The sequence below is a fragment of the Anser anser genome (genome assembly GCF_964211835.1).
Source record: "Anser anser genome assembly, chromosome: 22".
NCBI classification, from domain to species: domain Eukaryota; kingdom Metazoa; phylum Chordata; class Aves; order Anseriformes; family Anatidae; genus Anser; species Anser anser.
Window position 1 is genome coordinate 7,121,782 of NC_139743.1, and position 16,970 is coordinate 7,138,751.

A 16,970-nucleotide genomic window follows, 5' to 3' on the forward strand; every position below is an offset into this window, starting at 1 on the left:
GTGAGGAGCTGCTGGGGGGGAGAGGAGGAGTGGGGCTTGCTGGGGCCACACGGGGCACGTCCTGGGGTGCTAACATCCCCGTCGTATGGCTGCCACCCTGGTGGTACCGCAGCAAGAGCATACTCCTGTGTTCTGGTGGCAATTCAGGGTTTAGAAGCAGAAATACCCGGTGAGCCCATCAGCACAGGCTGTGCTCCACATACACGTGGGTTTTGACGGATTTGAGGTCTTAATGCCACCTCTCGCACCCTGCTCCCCGGGAGGACCTGACCGGGGCGCACGGGCAGCGCTGCACCCCGCGGCCCCAAAGCTACTGGAGCCTTTCTCCAGGTGTGCCCGCTGCAGATGCTCCCACCACGGCACGCAGGAGGATCGTCTCGTCGTCGTGAGCAGGAATAAATCCATTACTGCGCCCTTGTCAGCCTGGGGTCCTATTCTCTTAATGGGCTTGTTAAGAGCGTGCACGCCAACAGCTGCCCTAAACGAGGGCAGAATTAGCCAAGCCAGCCCATACCATCTGTGGCCTCAGCCAGAGCTACTTCGTGTCTTTGTGCTCTAAGTGCCCCTCTGCCTCTCCCTCCCTGGCAGTCTTTGCGATGGAAATAATAATAATAATAAAAAAAAAAGGAATTAAGACAAGTAGGCAAACATAAAAATGAGTTGTTGCGTGGCGTCTGTGCAGATTCTGATCTCAATGTCAAGAGAGCATCGTTCCAGCCTAATGGCATCTCTTCGCGAAAGCACTCTGTAGCAGTCATAAATAAACATGCTGGCTGAAAGGCACGATAACAAAAAATGGAAACTGAGGCACCCGGGCTCTTTATTGTTGTGCAAACAAAGCATCTGTGATTAGTAAGAACAGGGGAGAGGAGAGAGGAAAAATAAAAGGCAGACGATTGTATTGCTGCCTTGTCCGTGTCAACAGGATCTGGCTGTGGTAGGTTGACAGGTTGTCTGGATAAATACTTTGGGGGCAGAACATGCATTTGTGATGGAACTTTCTTTTTACAGCCGAGATCAGGAGCTCCAGAGGTACTGTCAAGGACGGACGGAGCTCTATAAATCAGGACAGGCTTTTTTGTCTGTCTGAAAAGTCTTATCTCGGAGTTCGTCCAGGCAATTTTTTGAGGTCTCTCTAGCTTCCTCCCTTCTCCTTATCAGAGCGGCACAGCTTTAAATGCAGATAGATACCCTCTAATGGAAGCACAAGCCAGAGCCCTCACTCCTTGTAAGTGCCAGCTCGTAATTTAGTTGTGTGCCCTTTGGCACTGAGGCATCCATCAGTAAGAGCGGACCCAGCGTCCCCTCCGGACACGGTGGCAGCGGGGGCTCGGCCTTGGCACGGGGACACCCAGCTCATGTCCTCCCTTGCATAAGCAAGTCTGTAAAATGGGCTGGGATTATATTATTATTATTATTATTTATTTTTTTTCCATGCAGTGGTGTTGGGAGGATTAGGGAGCGATAAGGAAATCCTGTATGTGCGGCAGCAGGGAGGAGATGGGCAGCGTTCCTCGCTGTCAGGCGGTTCCGTGAGCAGCCATTTCTCTGAATCCTCTAGGTTTGCTCTCGCTGTGCCTCTTTTTGTATGGAAACAAAACGTGATTTGTGAGCTCGGGAGGAGCGGCCAACTCCTGGCTGGCCGGGGGCTGCAAGGATGTCACAGGACTGAAACCAGAGCTTCCCGAGCGAGCGAGGATGAGGATGAACGGCGAGGCACAGCGGGCTGCTGCCGCTCCGAAGTTTCCTCGGGGCGGATCTGCCCGGCCGGCCGGCCAAACCCGAGCCCTACCCACACCTCACATCCTGCTGAAGTTCACCTGCCAGCTCCCGCGCTCCATCTCGCCGTCTCCTCTAATGAAGAGCGCGCCGCTAATGGCGACACTTCACCATTCCGGACAGCTCCTGCCGCTGCCGTGCCGCAGCTCCAGATTGTTAATTTCCCTTGCTTTCCCCCCAAATAGCATTTTGCCTTCTGGCTAAAGCAGCGTGTTGCATCAGCCCACCAGCTCCTCACCTGCGGACATGTGAAGCGGGTTTAATAGGTTTCTTCTCTTTGCCCCACTGGGCTGTGACCGGGAGGGAAGGCAGAGCCGCGTGAGCCGCTAATTGCTTTGGCCCTGCAACTCCCGAGCGATGAGAAAGATTAAAAGGGAAGGAAAACAGCTATTATATCTCTTTCTTGAAAAAACTTGCGGCATGAAAGGCTCATTAACATCATTAGTGTTTCATTAACCTCTAGCCAGACAAATAAGCTGGAGGTAATTTAACAGTAGAGGGAAAAGGAAGAAAATTAAAAATTACCCAGGTGTAGGTGACATTCTCCAGCTCACCTCCGCGGCGCGGTTGGGGAGGTGGCTGCAGCATCCCCGTGCCAGCCTGGGGCTTGGAGGGGAGCCAGGGCGCTGCCTGCTCCACAGGGCCGGAGGTAATAGTGAGCGGGGAGAGGCTTGGAGTGGGACAAACGGAATTGGTGTGAACACGGCAACGCCTGAACATCTCGGAAAGGAGCACGGCTCCGCGCAACGCCAACTTCGGGAGATAAAAAAAGAGGGGGGGGGGGAGAGAGACAACAACACCAAAAAGGAAATCAGTGGCTGCAAAATGACTTAGTTTGAGGAGAATGCTCTCTCCCCTTGTTATTTTTTTTTGCGGGGGTTTTATCTGACTTTTATTTCTCCCCCGGTTTGTGAGGTCCACCCCCGCCCCGCTCACCGAAAGCCCATATGCGTGTGTACACACAGCGATGTGTTTATGTACATGCAAACACACACTGCCTGCTGCTTTGTGCCAGCTTCGTGAGCCCAGTTGTAACTCAGCTCCGCTCTCTGTTGCCTTTCCTTTAGCGAGACCTTAAGGGAACGTTGTTGGTTCCTCCCCGAAATCTGAAGTTGGACTGAAAGCATAAAGCAGTAGCAATGCTTTTTGCCATTTGTCGTTGCGCGCTCTGGTAGCTTCCAGAATTGCCTAATTAATCTGGGTCGCCCATAAACACGGTGAAGGCAGTTTCTGCCTCTCAGAGAGGAGACCCTACGGGATGTTACCCGCGGGGAGAGGTTTCTCCCCATTTGGCTGATCCCCAGTGGCAGAGAGACGGAGGGGACTTGCCCGAGGTCACCCGGAGGAGGCTGTGCTGGAGCTGAGCACTGAACGCGCTCCCGGCGGCTCTCCACCCCGTCTCTTCCCCTTGTCCTCCGGGCCCACAGACCACATCCAGCACGACCTTGCTCCTTCCCGTGCAAAGTTGGCCTGGCTGCAGTGGTGTGGGTTTGTGCCGTTAGGGCCAGCAGGTTGTGGTGTTACGGGGGGTATCGCTGTCGCTGCGTTAGCTCTAACCCTGGCTCCCCTATTTACTCCAGCGGTGGCTCTGAGTTGCCTGATTTCCATGGCTCCCTTCTCCCTACCCGTGAAATGTGGCTAATTGTTACTGCTGTGCGGATTAGCGCTTACAAGGAGCTTTAAGCAGGAAATACCCACTAGTGCCAATCTGGGGTCTTTACCCACTTTTGCCCGGCGATTACCGAGACGAGAAATCTCAGCGGGCGGCTGTTGACGTGAGCAGGGGTTGGGACCGAGCTGTTGTGTGGCACAAGGAAGGGATGGGAGAGGCCAAACAATATCACACCGCTAGCTCCGTGCACTGAAAGTAGCACCTTGAGCCCTTGAGCCACTTGAAAACGTGGCAGCTTTTGGAGTTAGAGGCAGGTTTCTGTCTGGCGTGAGTCAGTCTGAAACCTCCGTGCTTCACAGGATCCCGAAGCAGCCCGCAGGCACAAATAACCTTTACGGTGAGCTCTCCGCTGTTCATGTACACTTAGCTTCTGCTGCTTTCTGTCGCACCGTGCCTGCGCTCTCGTTCCTACGAGGATGGAGCAGTGGACAGAGCAGGCAAAGTTTCCCCATAAAAGGGTCTCCCGCGTGGACTGCAAAGGGAAAAAAGCATCGCTAGGAAACGGGAGCTGCATGTTTCTGCGCCCTGCCCCAGGTGCAGCTCGCCCATCGGTGTCTGTGCTGGTAAGGACTGCGGCAATGCCTGTGTCTCTGTAAGCCCAGCAGAGCCCGACCTGCACCCATCCTGGGGAGCGATGGTTGGAGGGGGGACGGGGAAGGTGCTTCCCTTCCGATGTAGCCTCCAGCCCTGGTGAGACACCCAGCTGCAGCTCCTGGGGCTGAGCAGGCGACAGGTACAGCTGGGGACCTCATGTAGCCACACCTGCAGGCCCAAAGCCCAATTCTCACTTTAGGCAGGACAGGCAAGTCAGAAGAAGCCCAGGAAATGCCTTTAAGCACCTCCAAATTAGCCTATATAATCCCAAACTCAGCCAAATCTTGCAGACAACCTGGTATCGAGGAATTGAGCCGAGACTTCTGCCAGTGGGTGGTGATTTTTGGTGCATATTTGGCTGGGCAGCCTGCAGGTGAGTAGTTATTAAAAGCTTTCTGAAAACCGGGACCCTTCTCAGGTACTGCTGGGTGAACCCTTTGAACGTGGCGGTGGTCAAAATTACCTGGAGAAACCTTGGTCTTAGTTTTGCCATCGTGAAGCAGCACAGCCCGAAACGCTACAGAGCTCGTTTTGTTGCCATCTATCTGTGCTTCTATCTGTGCTTCCCTCCCATCCTTTTGACAAGGGTGGGTAAGCAGCCAGGATTTATCCTTCCCACCTAAATCTTTGTCAACCCGTGCAAGAAACCCAGGAAATGACTTGACAAAAATACAGAGTTCATGGAAATTATTCAGCCCTCCAGCACTCAGGTTTAGGTCAGTGTAAATTTGGAATAAATATTTGTTCTGGGTCTTATCTGAGCCAAGCTGATTCACCCAGCAGCAGCTGATAACTCTCCTTAAATTCATTGCAGAATCAGCTTCTTCTAAGTGCTTATTCCCCCTTCTCCCCCGTGTCCGTGCCTGGGTTCCTTATCGTGGGGTGGCACACACGGGCGCCAGGTTGCTGACAAGCTCTGCTGGGTCCCTCTGCTCCGTGATTGTCGCCTTTTCCAGAACAGCTCGGTGGTGCGCAGAAATTGGGGTTGCTGTTGGAGGGCTGGGATCTGAGCCTGGGGGAAATAACGGGTCTGGGGACTTGCCTTGACCTCCTCGGTCATCGGGGTGCATGGGAAATTTTGTTTTAATAGGGTTTCATCAATGCATTAGGAAAAGGTTTTTCGAATTTTCTTTAAATCCACTTGTTTAGCTGGTTTTCGCTGTCTTTCCACTCCACTTTCCACTTCCAAGCAGATTTTTTTTTTCCCCTCTGAACCTAAGCGTTTCCTTTTCCAGCCACAAATCCCTTGCTTGAGATGGAGAGCGCTTTGAACGGGGCTGTTCACCCATCTCTCTCTCCACGAGCAGACCGAAAATGAGCTGAAAACCAGGAGCTGCACGCCGGCTGTGCCCCCCCCTCCCCGTTTCTTGCGCCCCCCCTTTGCTTTGCGCCGCGCGGGGGCACGGGGGGGCTGCGAGCATCCCTGGCTGAGCCTGGGGACGCAGCACCATCTCGCGTCGCTCCGCGGCTGGCACAGCCGAGCACAAAATGCGCACAGCAGCGCCCGGGGGGAGAAAAAAAAAGGGGGAAAAAGCTCTGCAGGGAAGGTCCTGGGGGTGTCCCGGGGGGCACCGAGTGGAGCAGGAGCCGGCCACGCGTCCTCGCTGTGAAAAAAGGTTTAATGATATTCTTGGCTGCATCAGGCAGTGTTTTGGCAGCAGGTCGGGGGGGGGGGGGTGTGATCCTGCCTCATGCTCAGCACCGGCGTGCTGGGTGCAGGTCTGTGCCCCCCAGGAGGAGAGAGCCCACCATGGGGAGCTTGTTGAGGTCTGTAAATACCCAAAGGGACAGCGGAGCCTTGGTGTTTTCGGTGGTGCCCAGCGCCAGGACAAGAGGCACTGGGCACAAGCTGGGGACGCAAGGGCTTCTGTCCGAGCATCACGAAAATCTTTTTTATTGTGCAGGACCTCCGGAGGTCCCTTACAACCATCCGTGACCCTGCCTGCTCCTCCTGGGGAACCCGGGGGTCTCGGCCCCCATCACCAGCCCCTTTCCGCCTGCCCCGCTCTGCCCTCGCAGCACCTGGACCTCGCTTTCCTCCTTTTTTTTTTTTCCATCCTGGGTGTCAAGGGCAGGGATGCCCGCAGCCTTCTGCTGCCCACGGGGGTGCTGAAGGGTTTGAAAGTGCTGCTGCTGTCCTGGGGAGGTGGGGTTGCGTCGGGCTCAGGGTGTGCAGAGGTGCTGAGGTCCTTTTGCTGAATCCTTTTATACCAGCCTGATGTATTTATATATGTTTATATATACATATTTACACCTGCCTGAAACAATAACTGCAAATAATCGAATTAGGAGGCCTGTTCCGATTGGGAAATGGGTTTCAGGGGTACGTAGGACCCAGACTTTATCACACTGAGGAACAAGGAGTTGCCGCACTGCCTAAGGCTCCAACAGCTGGGGGCAGGGGGAGGTTTTCTACTCTGTAAGGCTGCTGCCCCGGAGGCCAGGACGCCTGGAGCTGGTGGGTTAAAAGGGTTCCTGATGAAACCAGGGCTAGGGGCAGAAGAAAGTCCAAAGAAGCTGCTTTTGATCAGCTACTTTGAGCAGTACATCTGGTGCTGCGAGATGAAAAGGGAAAGGGAAAGGCAGCTTCGTGCACACCTCGTGCTGAGGGGCTGCGAAGAGCAGGGCTTGCACCTGGAGGCCTGGAGGTGGCAGGTCTGAGACGCAAACAGTATTTCCTCTGCTGGCAACAGCTGAGCTCAGGCTGGCGATGGGGTGCTGCCGTCCCCAAAAGATGGGCTCGGTCCCTCCCTGGGAACAACCCCCTCTTAGGGGAAACTGAGGCACGTTGTCTGGAACAGCTGCCTCCTTCGTAAGGCAGCTCTGGGCACTGTGGGGGTCAGTTCTGAAGGGTTTTTGTTAGATTTCGTGCTCCATCTCCGGGAGCTCAGCACCCCTGGGTGCCGGAGCCGTGCCGAGCGGTTAACCGAGCACCCAGCACGCCCCTGCGCAAGGCGCGCAGAGGAGCAGGGGGCTGGGGAACCCACGCGGGTGGCAGCTAACACATCACGCTGAGAGCCCCCATTCGTCACAAGCAGCTCTCGCCGCGACACGGGACGCACGGGCACCCCGTGTTGCGTGCTGGGTGCTGCCGAGCCGCTGCGCTGCTGCGTGCGGCTGCCTGGCAGACAGCTGGGCCGTGCCCTGCGCCACCTCCTGGTGCGCGGATCCTCCTTGGCATCTCCCCTGGCCGAGGGTTCTCGGAAAAGGAAAGGGTGGCGGGGCGGAAGCCTTCGGGAAGCTGCCTGCAGCATGGGGGATTTAAGACAGCGAGTTTTATTCAAGCAATACATATATATATATATTTTTTTTTTTCCTGAAAAACTGTGAAAAAATATCAAAGAAAACATTTGGAGAGACAAAACCCAGCCTCTCCCCAACCTGCGAATGTGTTTTTGTCTCTTGTGCCTGAACTGTGATAATCGTGTTTGAAACGCACCTGCAAATAGACGATCTTTACAGATAAAGCCCCAGAAGATGAAACTTGTGGTTTCAGCGAAAAGACTAAAATAGCCTCATGTTTTCCCCTTTATTTTGGCATTCTGGCTAGCGAAGAGTCTGTTATTGGCACAACGCTACCTGGAAAATGCCAGTCTGGGAAGCATCAGCGTGAACCGGTTCCATATTTCTGGGGGCCAGATTGGGTAGATGGAGAATGAAGATAATTCCCTTTATCACCACTTTTTTCCTTCATCGTGGCATTGCTAGACAGCAAATATCTTTTTCTTGCGTCTTCTTTCGATCCCATTTTGGGAATCGCGTTGCCTAAAGGCTTAATTGGCAGCAGGGGTGTGGGAGGGGGAGCTGGAGGGAGGTAGCGTTTGGGGTGGGATGGAGAGAGGCGCCGAATGGCTCGGGACTGCTCTGAGCTGGGACTTCCGGGGCTCTTTGGAGCCAACTCCACTGATGCACCAGGGAAAGAAACTATCTGTGCAATGCAGGAACTATCCAGGTGGCGAAGTTTGCTTGCCAAAAGCCCTTCCCAGGAGCTCTCCTGTGCTTCCCAGCCCCGGAGCTGCCCTGGGGACCAGGCAGGGCGTCCGTGGGTCCCCGACACCCGCGATGGCGTTGGGAAACTCGCAGGCTCTGCCCAACGCCCCGCAGCAACTCGCTGCCGGAGGGCCCCAGGCAGGAGCCAAATTGGGGCTGGATATTGACATTGAAAGTTGGCTTTCTGAAAGGCACAACAGCCTTTGCTTGCTGCAGAGCTAATTATTATGCAAATTCATGCTAATAAACTCTGCCTTGCATGTTGTCGAGAAGCTGCCTTCCCCGGTTAACATACCAGTAATGAGAGGTAGATTTGTAATTCAGATGCTGGTGGTAATATCCTAAATTACTCCGCGCTATAATGGACTTTATTTCTTTCTCCCTTCAGCTCCCCCCCAAGTCCAAATGTCAATGCAAATCAGTTACAACTTTGCATATTTATTGCAGATGTAGTTATCGTTGATACGGGGTGAGACCCTCAGCCAAACATCCCCCTGGTCCTGCCCCGCTGCCGGGGCTCGGGGGCACACACGGGGTGGTTTTACCTGGCCAGCACCAACCTCGGAGGGTGTTCGGCCACTCTCCACCCCTCCTGCCTTTCTGTGCCCTGGCTCTTGCACTGATTTTGGAAAGGGGAACTTTGTGGCTTGTTTGGGGGAGTTTTTGGCAGGGGGGCGCTGGTGGCTGGGGGGCTGGGAAACCCCCAAAGGATGCGCTTGTGCCCTGCAGGACATCCAGACCCCGCATCTCCTGCCTGGTGCCTTTTATTCCGAGGAGCAGGGAGCGCTTCCGAGGTGGGGAGAGCATCTGGTGTCTTTTTATTCATTAATTCACTTCCTCGCCATCTTTCAGCGTGTGGTTTTACATGACTGCTTATTCCCTGAGTTGGTAGAGATAACCAAGGAAGCACGGATCATTTCCAGACTCAGCTAGGATTTAGGCCTAAAGCTAGTGAACTGAGGCTTAGATTAGATGGCATCAGCCCTCTGTAATCTGTTTTTGTAAGATTTTGGCCCAACTTTGTCATCTTAATCAATGGAAAATCATGCAAGTCAGCTGTGCTTGACGTCTCAGCTACCGTTGGGCCGCTTCTGAGCCAGAAATACCCTTCTGCTACTCAGCGTCCCGTGCATCCAAAATGTAAGCGCAGGTTTCTGTCTGGAACTACGAGCCCGTGCTCCGAAAGCCCTGTTTTAGGGCCATATGAGAAGGAAAAGCAACCCCATCCCTGTGTCCCACAGAGAGCGCTCGGTCTAGACAGCTGCCACCCTCGGATTTGCTCCGTTTAAGGTGGACGGAGCGATGCCACTCGCTGGTGCCCGAGGGTGTTTTGCTTTCATTTGGGGAACATTGCAAAAAGAGACAAAAAAAATTAAAAAATAATCAATTCATATTTGGTGTTTCTTCCTGGCTTTAGAGCTTTTGGGGGGGGGGGGGGGGGGAAAAAGGAATAACAGGAGTAAGATGCTGGCCTGCGGTAAGTGATTGCAGAAGGGAAATCTGGAAATATCTTTTGGGGTGGTTGCACGCAGAGGAAAGCTCCCCGGTGCCTGCTCCTGCCCAGCAGCACCCGGAGCACCCCGGTCCTGCAGCGGTGCCCTTGCAGCAGCTCCTCTGCAGGTAGCAGCAAGAAAAAAGTGGATTTCAGTGGTCCCAGACAAACATGTGTTGGAAATGCTTGTTTCACGCTTAATTTCTGCTCCGTTTGTGCAACGGCAATTTAGGGATGAAATTTTGGGTTAATCAGCCGAGAGCCCTTTGCCTCACCCTTCCTTAGGAGTAAGCCCTGAATCCTGCAGGAAATCAAGCCCAGTATTTAGGAGAGGCTGATAGGATGCTGTCAGGACACAAAGATGCTGCCTGTGGAGATTTTGAGGTGCCAACAGTTAAATCTCAGCTGTTTTCTTCTACTGCTCCTTCCCCTGGGGACCCTCAGTGTTGCTTTTGTGCCCGTTCCCCCTGCCTGTCACCCTGCCAGAGCCTGTCCCCCTGCCTCGGAGAGCAGAGCTCGGATTTGTATGTGCTGGTTTGCAATATCAGGAGGAAGGGAGCACACGTCAGGCTGTGTCTGAGCTCGCAGGTGCCCACATCCCAAAGGTTTTGCCCCATCTGCTGGTGTAGTTTGCAGGAGGAACGTGCCAGGGGTGCTGGCAGGCTCCTGCTCTCACCCAGTAAATTCGTCTTATTACTTTGCTGCAGAAGAGACAGCTCCAGAGCTTGGGGATATTCGTGGCTCTCCAAAACCTTTACTTCAGCAGGGACGAATTGCCTTTTGGGGGGAGATTCCCCACTGCTGGCTCTCGGGGCGATACTTCGGGAGGGAGCGTGCAGAGGCAGTGGTGTGTCCGTGTTGGTGCCAGTGCTCCCGCGGAGCTCGTGTGGCCCTCGTAGGTGACACATTTCCTCCCTTGGGCTTGCTGAAGCGTGGGGTCAGTGTGCACCCATGGGAAATAGCACGGGGGAGCAGGGAGGCTGCTCTGGGGCGAGCTGGTGCACGAGCGGGGTCAGGAACAGGGGCATCCCCGTGCCTGGTTGAGCCAAGTGCGGAGATTTTTGAAGCCTTTGAACACTTTGACTTTGCTTCCAATTGAATTCTGGCTTTGGAGCTGTGAGAAACCAGCCAGGCTGAGGGTGGGGAGGCTCCTGGAAGGACATGGGGGCTGCTCGGCTCCCCCCAGCCCTTCTCTCCTGCCCTCCACCAGACCTGGCACCGGGAGCGCAGAAGCGCGGGGCCATTGCCCGGTGCCCGGTGTTAGCTCTGAGCCAGCTCACGGAAGGTTTTGCAATTATTTGGGGATGCTTTTGGGCCACGTCTGGCCTGTTTGCAGCGTGCAGTGCCGCAGCTCTTCCACACGGTGCTGACAAAACTCCACCACACCGCCGGCTCACCGCTCCTCGCCACCAGCACGCATCGCACCGCCACCAGCCTGCTGCTGCGCTCCCCATCCCGTGGGGTTTTGCTGGCACGGTGGGCAAGGCTGGCAGCGATAACCGTGACCCCGGGGATGCAGGACAGAGCCAGAGCTGCCTGCTTGGATGCTCGGGCTTTGTTTTTTTGCTCCTTGTTTGCTGTGGGCTCTGGGGGTGTCCTGCTCCCCTTGCTCTTGCTTTGCAGCATCAGTGGAGAGGCCACCGCGTGCCTTCTGCCCCTATTCCAGGCCAGAAGCTGAGGCTGGACGGGCACAGCGATGCCCCAGGCAGCAGGGTGCAGCCAGAGGACAGTTTAATGTCCTACAGGCCCAGGAGGACTCGGAGGCAGCAATTCTCCAACTTCCCACGGTGGCACAGGGGGGTGAAATCTCACCTCTATGCCCCGTGGCTTCACCAAAGAGCCAGCCTCCCTTGGAGCATCGACATCGGTTTCTTAATTGCTTCCTTAACTTTGTTACCCTTCTTCTGTTGGCTGTGCCCTGAAGCAAGGAGTCCCCCAGGTGCATTAGCTCTTGCATGCCAAAATTAGCTGCTTTTATTTAATTTTAAATAAACGTAGCTTCCTTTGAGTGCCTCCCAGCATCTGCCACAGAAGGGGGCAGAGGGACCGCTATGTAAATCTTGCATGCGCTGTTCCTTAAAGAGCCGTGTATAATTCGGACTTGTGAGAGTTTTTTAATGTTTCTTGCAGGTGTCCTCCGTGACCCTGTGCCAGTCACTGTCCGCGGCTCCAAAACGCGGCTCTGAATCCTTCATCTCCCCGAGCTGTGTCAGTCCGGGCTGCTCAGAGCCTACGCGTTGCGGGGCGGGCACATCAGCTCTGGTGCACGCTGTGCAGAGCTCGAAGTGGATTTCGGAGGTGCTGCAGCCCAGGCTGGGTCAGGCTGAGCCCCAGGACTGGTTTTTCCTGGGCAGAAGTGCAGGAGAAAGGGAGAGCAAGCGGCGGCCCGGAGGTGCCTCCTCCGCCCCTCTGTGCCCACATGGCCTTGGGCAGGGCACTTGGGAGGTCCGCGCCTCGGTTTCTCGCTGTTTGGGGTCATGATGCTGAACCAGAGGGGCAGCGGGTTGGCAAAATGTGTAGTCCATGCCTATGAGGACGTGGAAATGTCCGGGAAGAGAGGAGCCGGGAGGGACGGGGCCGGCAGGTCTCTCCCCTCGCCAAGTTTACCAGGAGGCAATCTGGGGGCGGCGTGCCTGCGCGTGTTTTACATAGGGCGTTAAAATAATTTATGGAGAGCTTCTCCCTTTCGGCGGAGGAGGTGGTCAAGACGAGTGAATAAATCTTTAAAAGAATAATGTTTTCAAAATCAGGCTCCTTGTCCTCGAACCCTTTGATGTATGAGAGCAATAGTAGGTAGGACACATAGTGAAATATACATGAGATCTCCCTGGAAGAGAATAGCGGAGTGGAGAAAATATTAGTGTTTACATCAAAACTCAATTGGAGCACTCGTTTCAAGATGATAGTTTATTATCCCGAATGCAATTTAGTCCCGCAAGGATGTTTCTTGTGTGTGAGCCGCGTGGGCTCGCTCCCAACCTCCTCCCCTCTCCTCCGCCTCGCTGCACCTGGGCGCTGCCGCCCCGAAGGATAATTCGCTCCCTCCCTCTCGCTGCAATCTCAGCCTTCTGGGAAGGGAGTGGGAAGGAAGAGCTGGCTTTCAGCAGCTTGTTTGTCTCGTAAATGCCACGGGCTGGCATCAGCTCGAGACATCTTGACCCCAGGGTGGGATGGATGGTAGGGGATGAGAGGATGCGGAGGAATTGCAGATGGAAGAGGTGTTTGGTTAAGTGGAGAGCTGGGTTTCGGTGCCTCTGCTCTGCCCTGCTGCCTTTGAAACCGAAGCAGCAGCAGTCCACGTAGCCGTGATAAATGGACGGGAGAGGCTCGCTCCTGCTCTCTGCTCTGCCGGGAGCTTCACGCCTCTTTGCTGAGCCTGGACCACAGCAGGTCACCGACGGGCTGTCGGGTGGCTTAATGCTGCACCACGCGACGGGGGATTTGGAGAGGAGAAAGCTCTGCCAGACCTCTCCTGCCTCTAACACGATGAGGACAGGGGCGGGCGGTGTTTCCAGACCGATGGCGCCGGCCTCTTCTACTGGAGACGCAACAGAAGCAGAGGTCTGCAGCCCTGTGGGGTGCACTCACGCGCCTTTACTAGCAGCGGGTGCACAGTGTGACTTTTAACGGACAGGTGGCAGGTATCTTTGGTAGGGCAGAGCATCCTGTTAGGCCTGCCTGGAGGAAATATTTCCCCCAGACCATGCAGGTACCCATGGCAGCCTGCATGGCCTGGCTGTGCGCGATGCCGCAGCTGCGTGCAGAGCCCTGAGCATCCTCTGCAGCGCGGCTGGGCTGGGAAACTCTCAGTGTCCAGCTCAGCCAAGGTGAGGAATATTTTAAAGCCTCCTGGGCATGCAGCGCAGCAGAAGTGTATCATTCTGTTCACTCTTCTTCTTCTCGGTGCTCTTTTCTCCCGGTTATAAAGAGCAGCGTCAGAAATCACTCCTGCCTAGTGCATTTTTTCCTGCTATATTAGCCGCTCTGGATGGTGGGGACCTAAGCTGGTCTTGAATAATATTGGCTGTAATCTGTGCACATTTCCCGGGCTTGCAGTTGATGTGATTCCCCAGGGCTGGGGCTGTCAGGGCCGGCAAGTGTGATTTGCTTTGCAGGCAGAGGATGAGTGCCCCGAGCAGAGTTATTAGTTCTGCCGGCGGCTGCCGTGCGGGGAGCCCACGGGGCCGGGCAGGGACGTGTCCCCTAGGACGGGCACTGTCCTACCTGTCCCCTCCTCATCCTCTGTTTCCTAATGTGCAATTAGTTCTGTGCATGTAAATGACAGAACAGGAGAGAGGGAGATAAGTTTGATAACAATAATAATAATAAAAAAAGAGTAATTTATTCTGCTGCAAATGCTTTGGTTTTTTTGTAGCCCTGTTTCCCTCCGCAGCCCCAAGGTGGGAGGGAGGGAGGCGGTGATGTGGGCGCTGGGCAGAAAATGGGAAGCTAGGAGGAGATTTTCAAAGTCACCTGGGAGATGGGGATGCTCAGTTGCCATTAATTTTAATAAGAACAGGACATCTGTCTCATCGCTGACTTTGAAAATATCAGCCCAAACTTTGCCTAACCCTTGGTTCCTCCTCCACCTGTTGTTATCTTGTAACGTCGCTTTGATGGCATTTAGCAATAAAAGCAGCTTTTAAACACGCGGGTGCTTCCCAGCCAGCTGCAGCGGTGGATTTATAGGGACCTTGTTAAAGAGAGAACAGCTTTTTTTGTGATTTCAGATCTGCTGCGAGGCAGTGGAGAGAACACTCCTCGTTTTTTTCAGGTGATGAAGAGATCAGCCACCGTCTTGGTAGCGTAGGGTCAAGAATATCTCCGGTAGATCTTTATTCTAAAAACCTCCTGGAAGAACACTCCACTTCCTCCTGGTGTAACTGCTCAGGAGCAGGCACGAGTTTCTTACGGCATCCCTCCCTCCTCCCTGCCCCGTGAATTTTCCCTTTCCTGCACCACCCAGCCCAACGTCCTTCAGCCAGAGATCCTGGGTGATCCTTCCCCAGGGTGTTTGCGACTTCCTTGGGATTTGGCATCCGCAATTGGGCTCTGCCGCACCTCCCATGCCCGAGTTACTTCTCCAGACCCATCCCCAGCTTCCTTGCAGCCCCGCGGTGGTCGGCCTGTGTTTGCCCTGTGATTGACTGTCTGTTTGCACACCCTGCTTCGCGGTTCCGCTGTCTATCCGCCGTTTGATTTCTTCATCCTAAGTGTATTACTTTGCAGCCGTCTATATTGAATTTCATCTTGCTGATTTTTCGGCTGTTTGTCTAATTCATCGTGAGTATTTTGATTTCTAATCCTCGCTTCTGGAGGGCGTGCAGCTCCTCCCAGTCTAGGCTCATCTGTGCAGGATCCGATGTGTTTTCTGCTTTATTGTCCCCATCCCCGCTGAAATGCAAACTGAACGGACCCCAGCCCGGGGCAGACAGGGGAACCCATGTGAAATGCCCTCCCTGGGGAAGAGCACGTGCTCGGCAGCTCTTCCTCCGGTGGGATTTCCACCCGTGGTGCAGCCCGTGTCGTCTTCCCTAAGTTCACTTGTAGGACGGTGCGAGATGCTTTAATGAAGCCAAGGTATATCGCATCTGCTGCCCTCCCCCCCGGATCCGCGAGACCAATTACACCGTCAAAAAAGGAAATTAAGTTGGTTTGACATGATTTGCTATTGACAAATCCACAGTGGCTGTTTCTTATCACTCCATTATCTCCTCAGTGCTCCCAAAATTGATTGCCGTGTAATTGGGCCACGCGTCTTGCGGAGGATAGGGCAATATGTGCACAGCCTGTCGGGCAGCGAGAGAAGTTGAGGCAAAAAGCTCTTTTTCCATCAGTTTTCAGGTTTTTCAGCCCTGGGTGTGCTCGGCATCGCTGTCATGGGAAGGGTGCTCAGTGACGGGTACACCCGGCCGCGAGCACCTCGCTTGGACGAGAAACTCTTTTGCACCAGCCTGGGTGGGCACCTTGGTCATTTCCATTTTGTCAGTGTCAAAAAGGCCTGCTTTGTTATTTAGGGATTTATGGGATCTCGGGGAAGCTCCGCATGGACCCAGTTTATCCCATCGACTCCTAAATCCCAGAGGACCATGAGCAGGTATCGAGAGAGCTGCTCGTGCAGCTCGTCACCCCGCATGCACGTCCCTGCGGTCCCGCCGCGCTCTCCCTCCCTGGCTCCCTTGTTTACTCTTATTATGAGCACCACGATTTAGTTTTATGACCCAGCGATCAATTCTCCATCAGGAGCCCGGGAAAGGCTACTGATGTGTTTCCAATAAATGGTACGTCAAGGAAAATATATACGATCCTGTCCTGTCACCACCTCGTTTCCTTCTGCGCGGCACCCAGCCTTCGCAAACGTTCCTGTCCGTAGGATGCAGAAATGGGAACGCGACGTTAGTTCAAGGCATGGCGCGCTGGTAACGAGGGGATATCGATTCCTGGGAGAGGAAATCCATGCAACAGGCAGCTGAAAGCTGCATTTCGTAGAGCAGAGCCCAAAGGGTGTGGGGAGGAGCGGGCATGGAAGGAAAAGAGGGCACTTGGGCTCTCTGGGCGCAATGGAGCGATGCTTCTGGGCACCCCAGGGATGGCCGTGGTGGCACCGGTGGGGACATCGGTCCTCTGAGATGTTGCTGCCATGCCGGAGGTTTGCAAAGAGCAGTGATGTCAGAAACGCAACGAATGTCAGGGAAAAGATCTGGAGGCTGATGTTAATAATTAAGCTTTTCTAATGAGAGCATCCGTTTTCCTCCAGTAGATGGATTCAGCCTTTCCCGTCCCGGTTTTGTTGTGCAAACTGAGCTAAGTTTTCCAGCTGCCTTTGTTGCTGGGGACAAAACACAGCGCAGGCAGTAATTGCCTCCTCTCGGCCTTCCGTGATGGACAGGCCAGAAGAGGACGGGAACAATTATATTTAATGTGCTCGCGCTCTGCGGGAGCTTGCTCCTGCCTCTGCGAGCCTTGGGCTTCCTCCTCCGGCAGCTAGACGCCAGGGATGCTGCAGCTGGGCGAGCGTTGTTTAGCAAAGTCCTTTCCGAAAGCAATCTGGGTTTTCACTTGGATTTACATTTGTGATGGTAGGAGGAGGGGACTGGAAACAGGAGCATCTCTCGTGCCCCACTTTTTGTTTTTTTTCTTTTCTCCCCTTTTCCTGGGGAAAATCCAACCTCAGACATTTTGTTTGAAACTGGCACATCAAAACATTGCAAATGTGGTTTGGTACAACACACCGGTTTGATGAAACAAAGGAAAAAGTCCCTGTTTCTGTATTTCAGCGTTGTGGAACTGATGATTCCAGAAAAACCTTTCAACTTCTCACCCTATCGCAAGATGAAAACAAATGTTGAACTACTGAGATTTCCCAGAGGAAGGAAATTCTGCTTTCCTAACACCTCTAACACTTACTTTTTGTTGTAAATCATTTTGAGCTCCACAGATGAA

The 16,970-nt window shown here is 54.1% G+C and overlaps 1 protein-coding gene across 2 annotated transcripts in view; it reads left to right on the forward strand.

Moving 5' to 3' along the window:
* OPCML (opioid binding protein/cell adhesion molecule like) overlaps positions 1 to 16,970 on the forward strand; it is a 342,553-nt gene that overhangs the window by 180,906 nt on the left and 144,677 nt on the right. The window contains exon 1 of one of the 2 annotated variants that reach the window (XM_083808760.1): positions 4,340 to 4,418. The exons of the other annotated variant lie outside the window; for it this stretch is intronic. The gene's annotated coding sequence lies outside the window, so the exon portion shown is untranslated. Of the gene's footprint in view, positions 1 to 4,339; positions 4,419 to 16,970 lie in introns of those variants that run through there. 2 annotated transcript variants of the gene reach the window in all.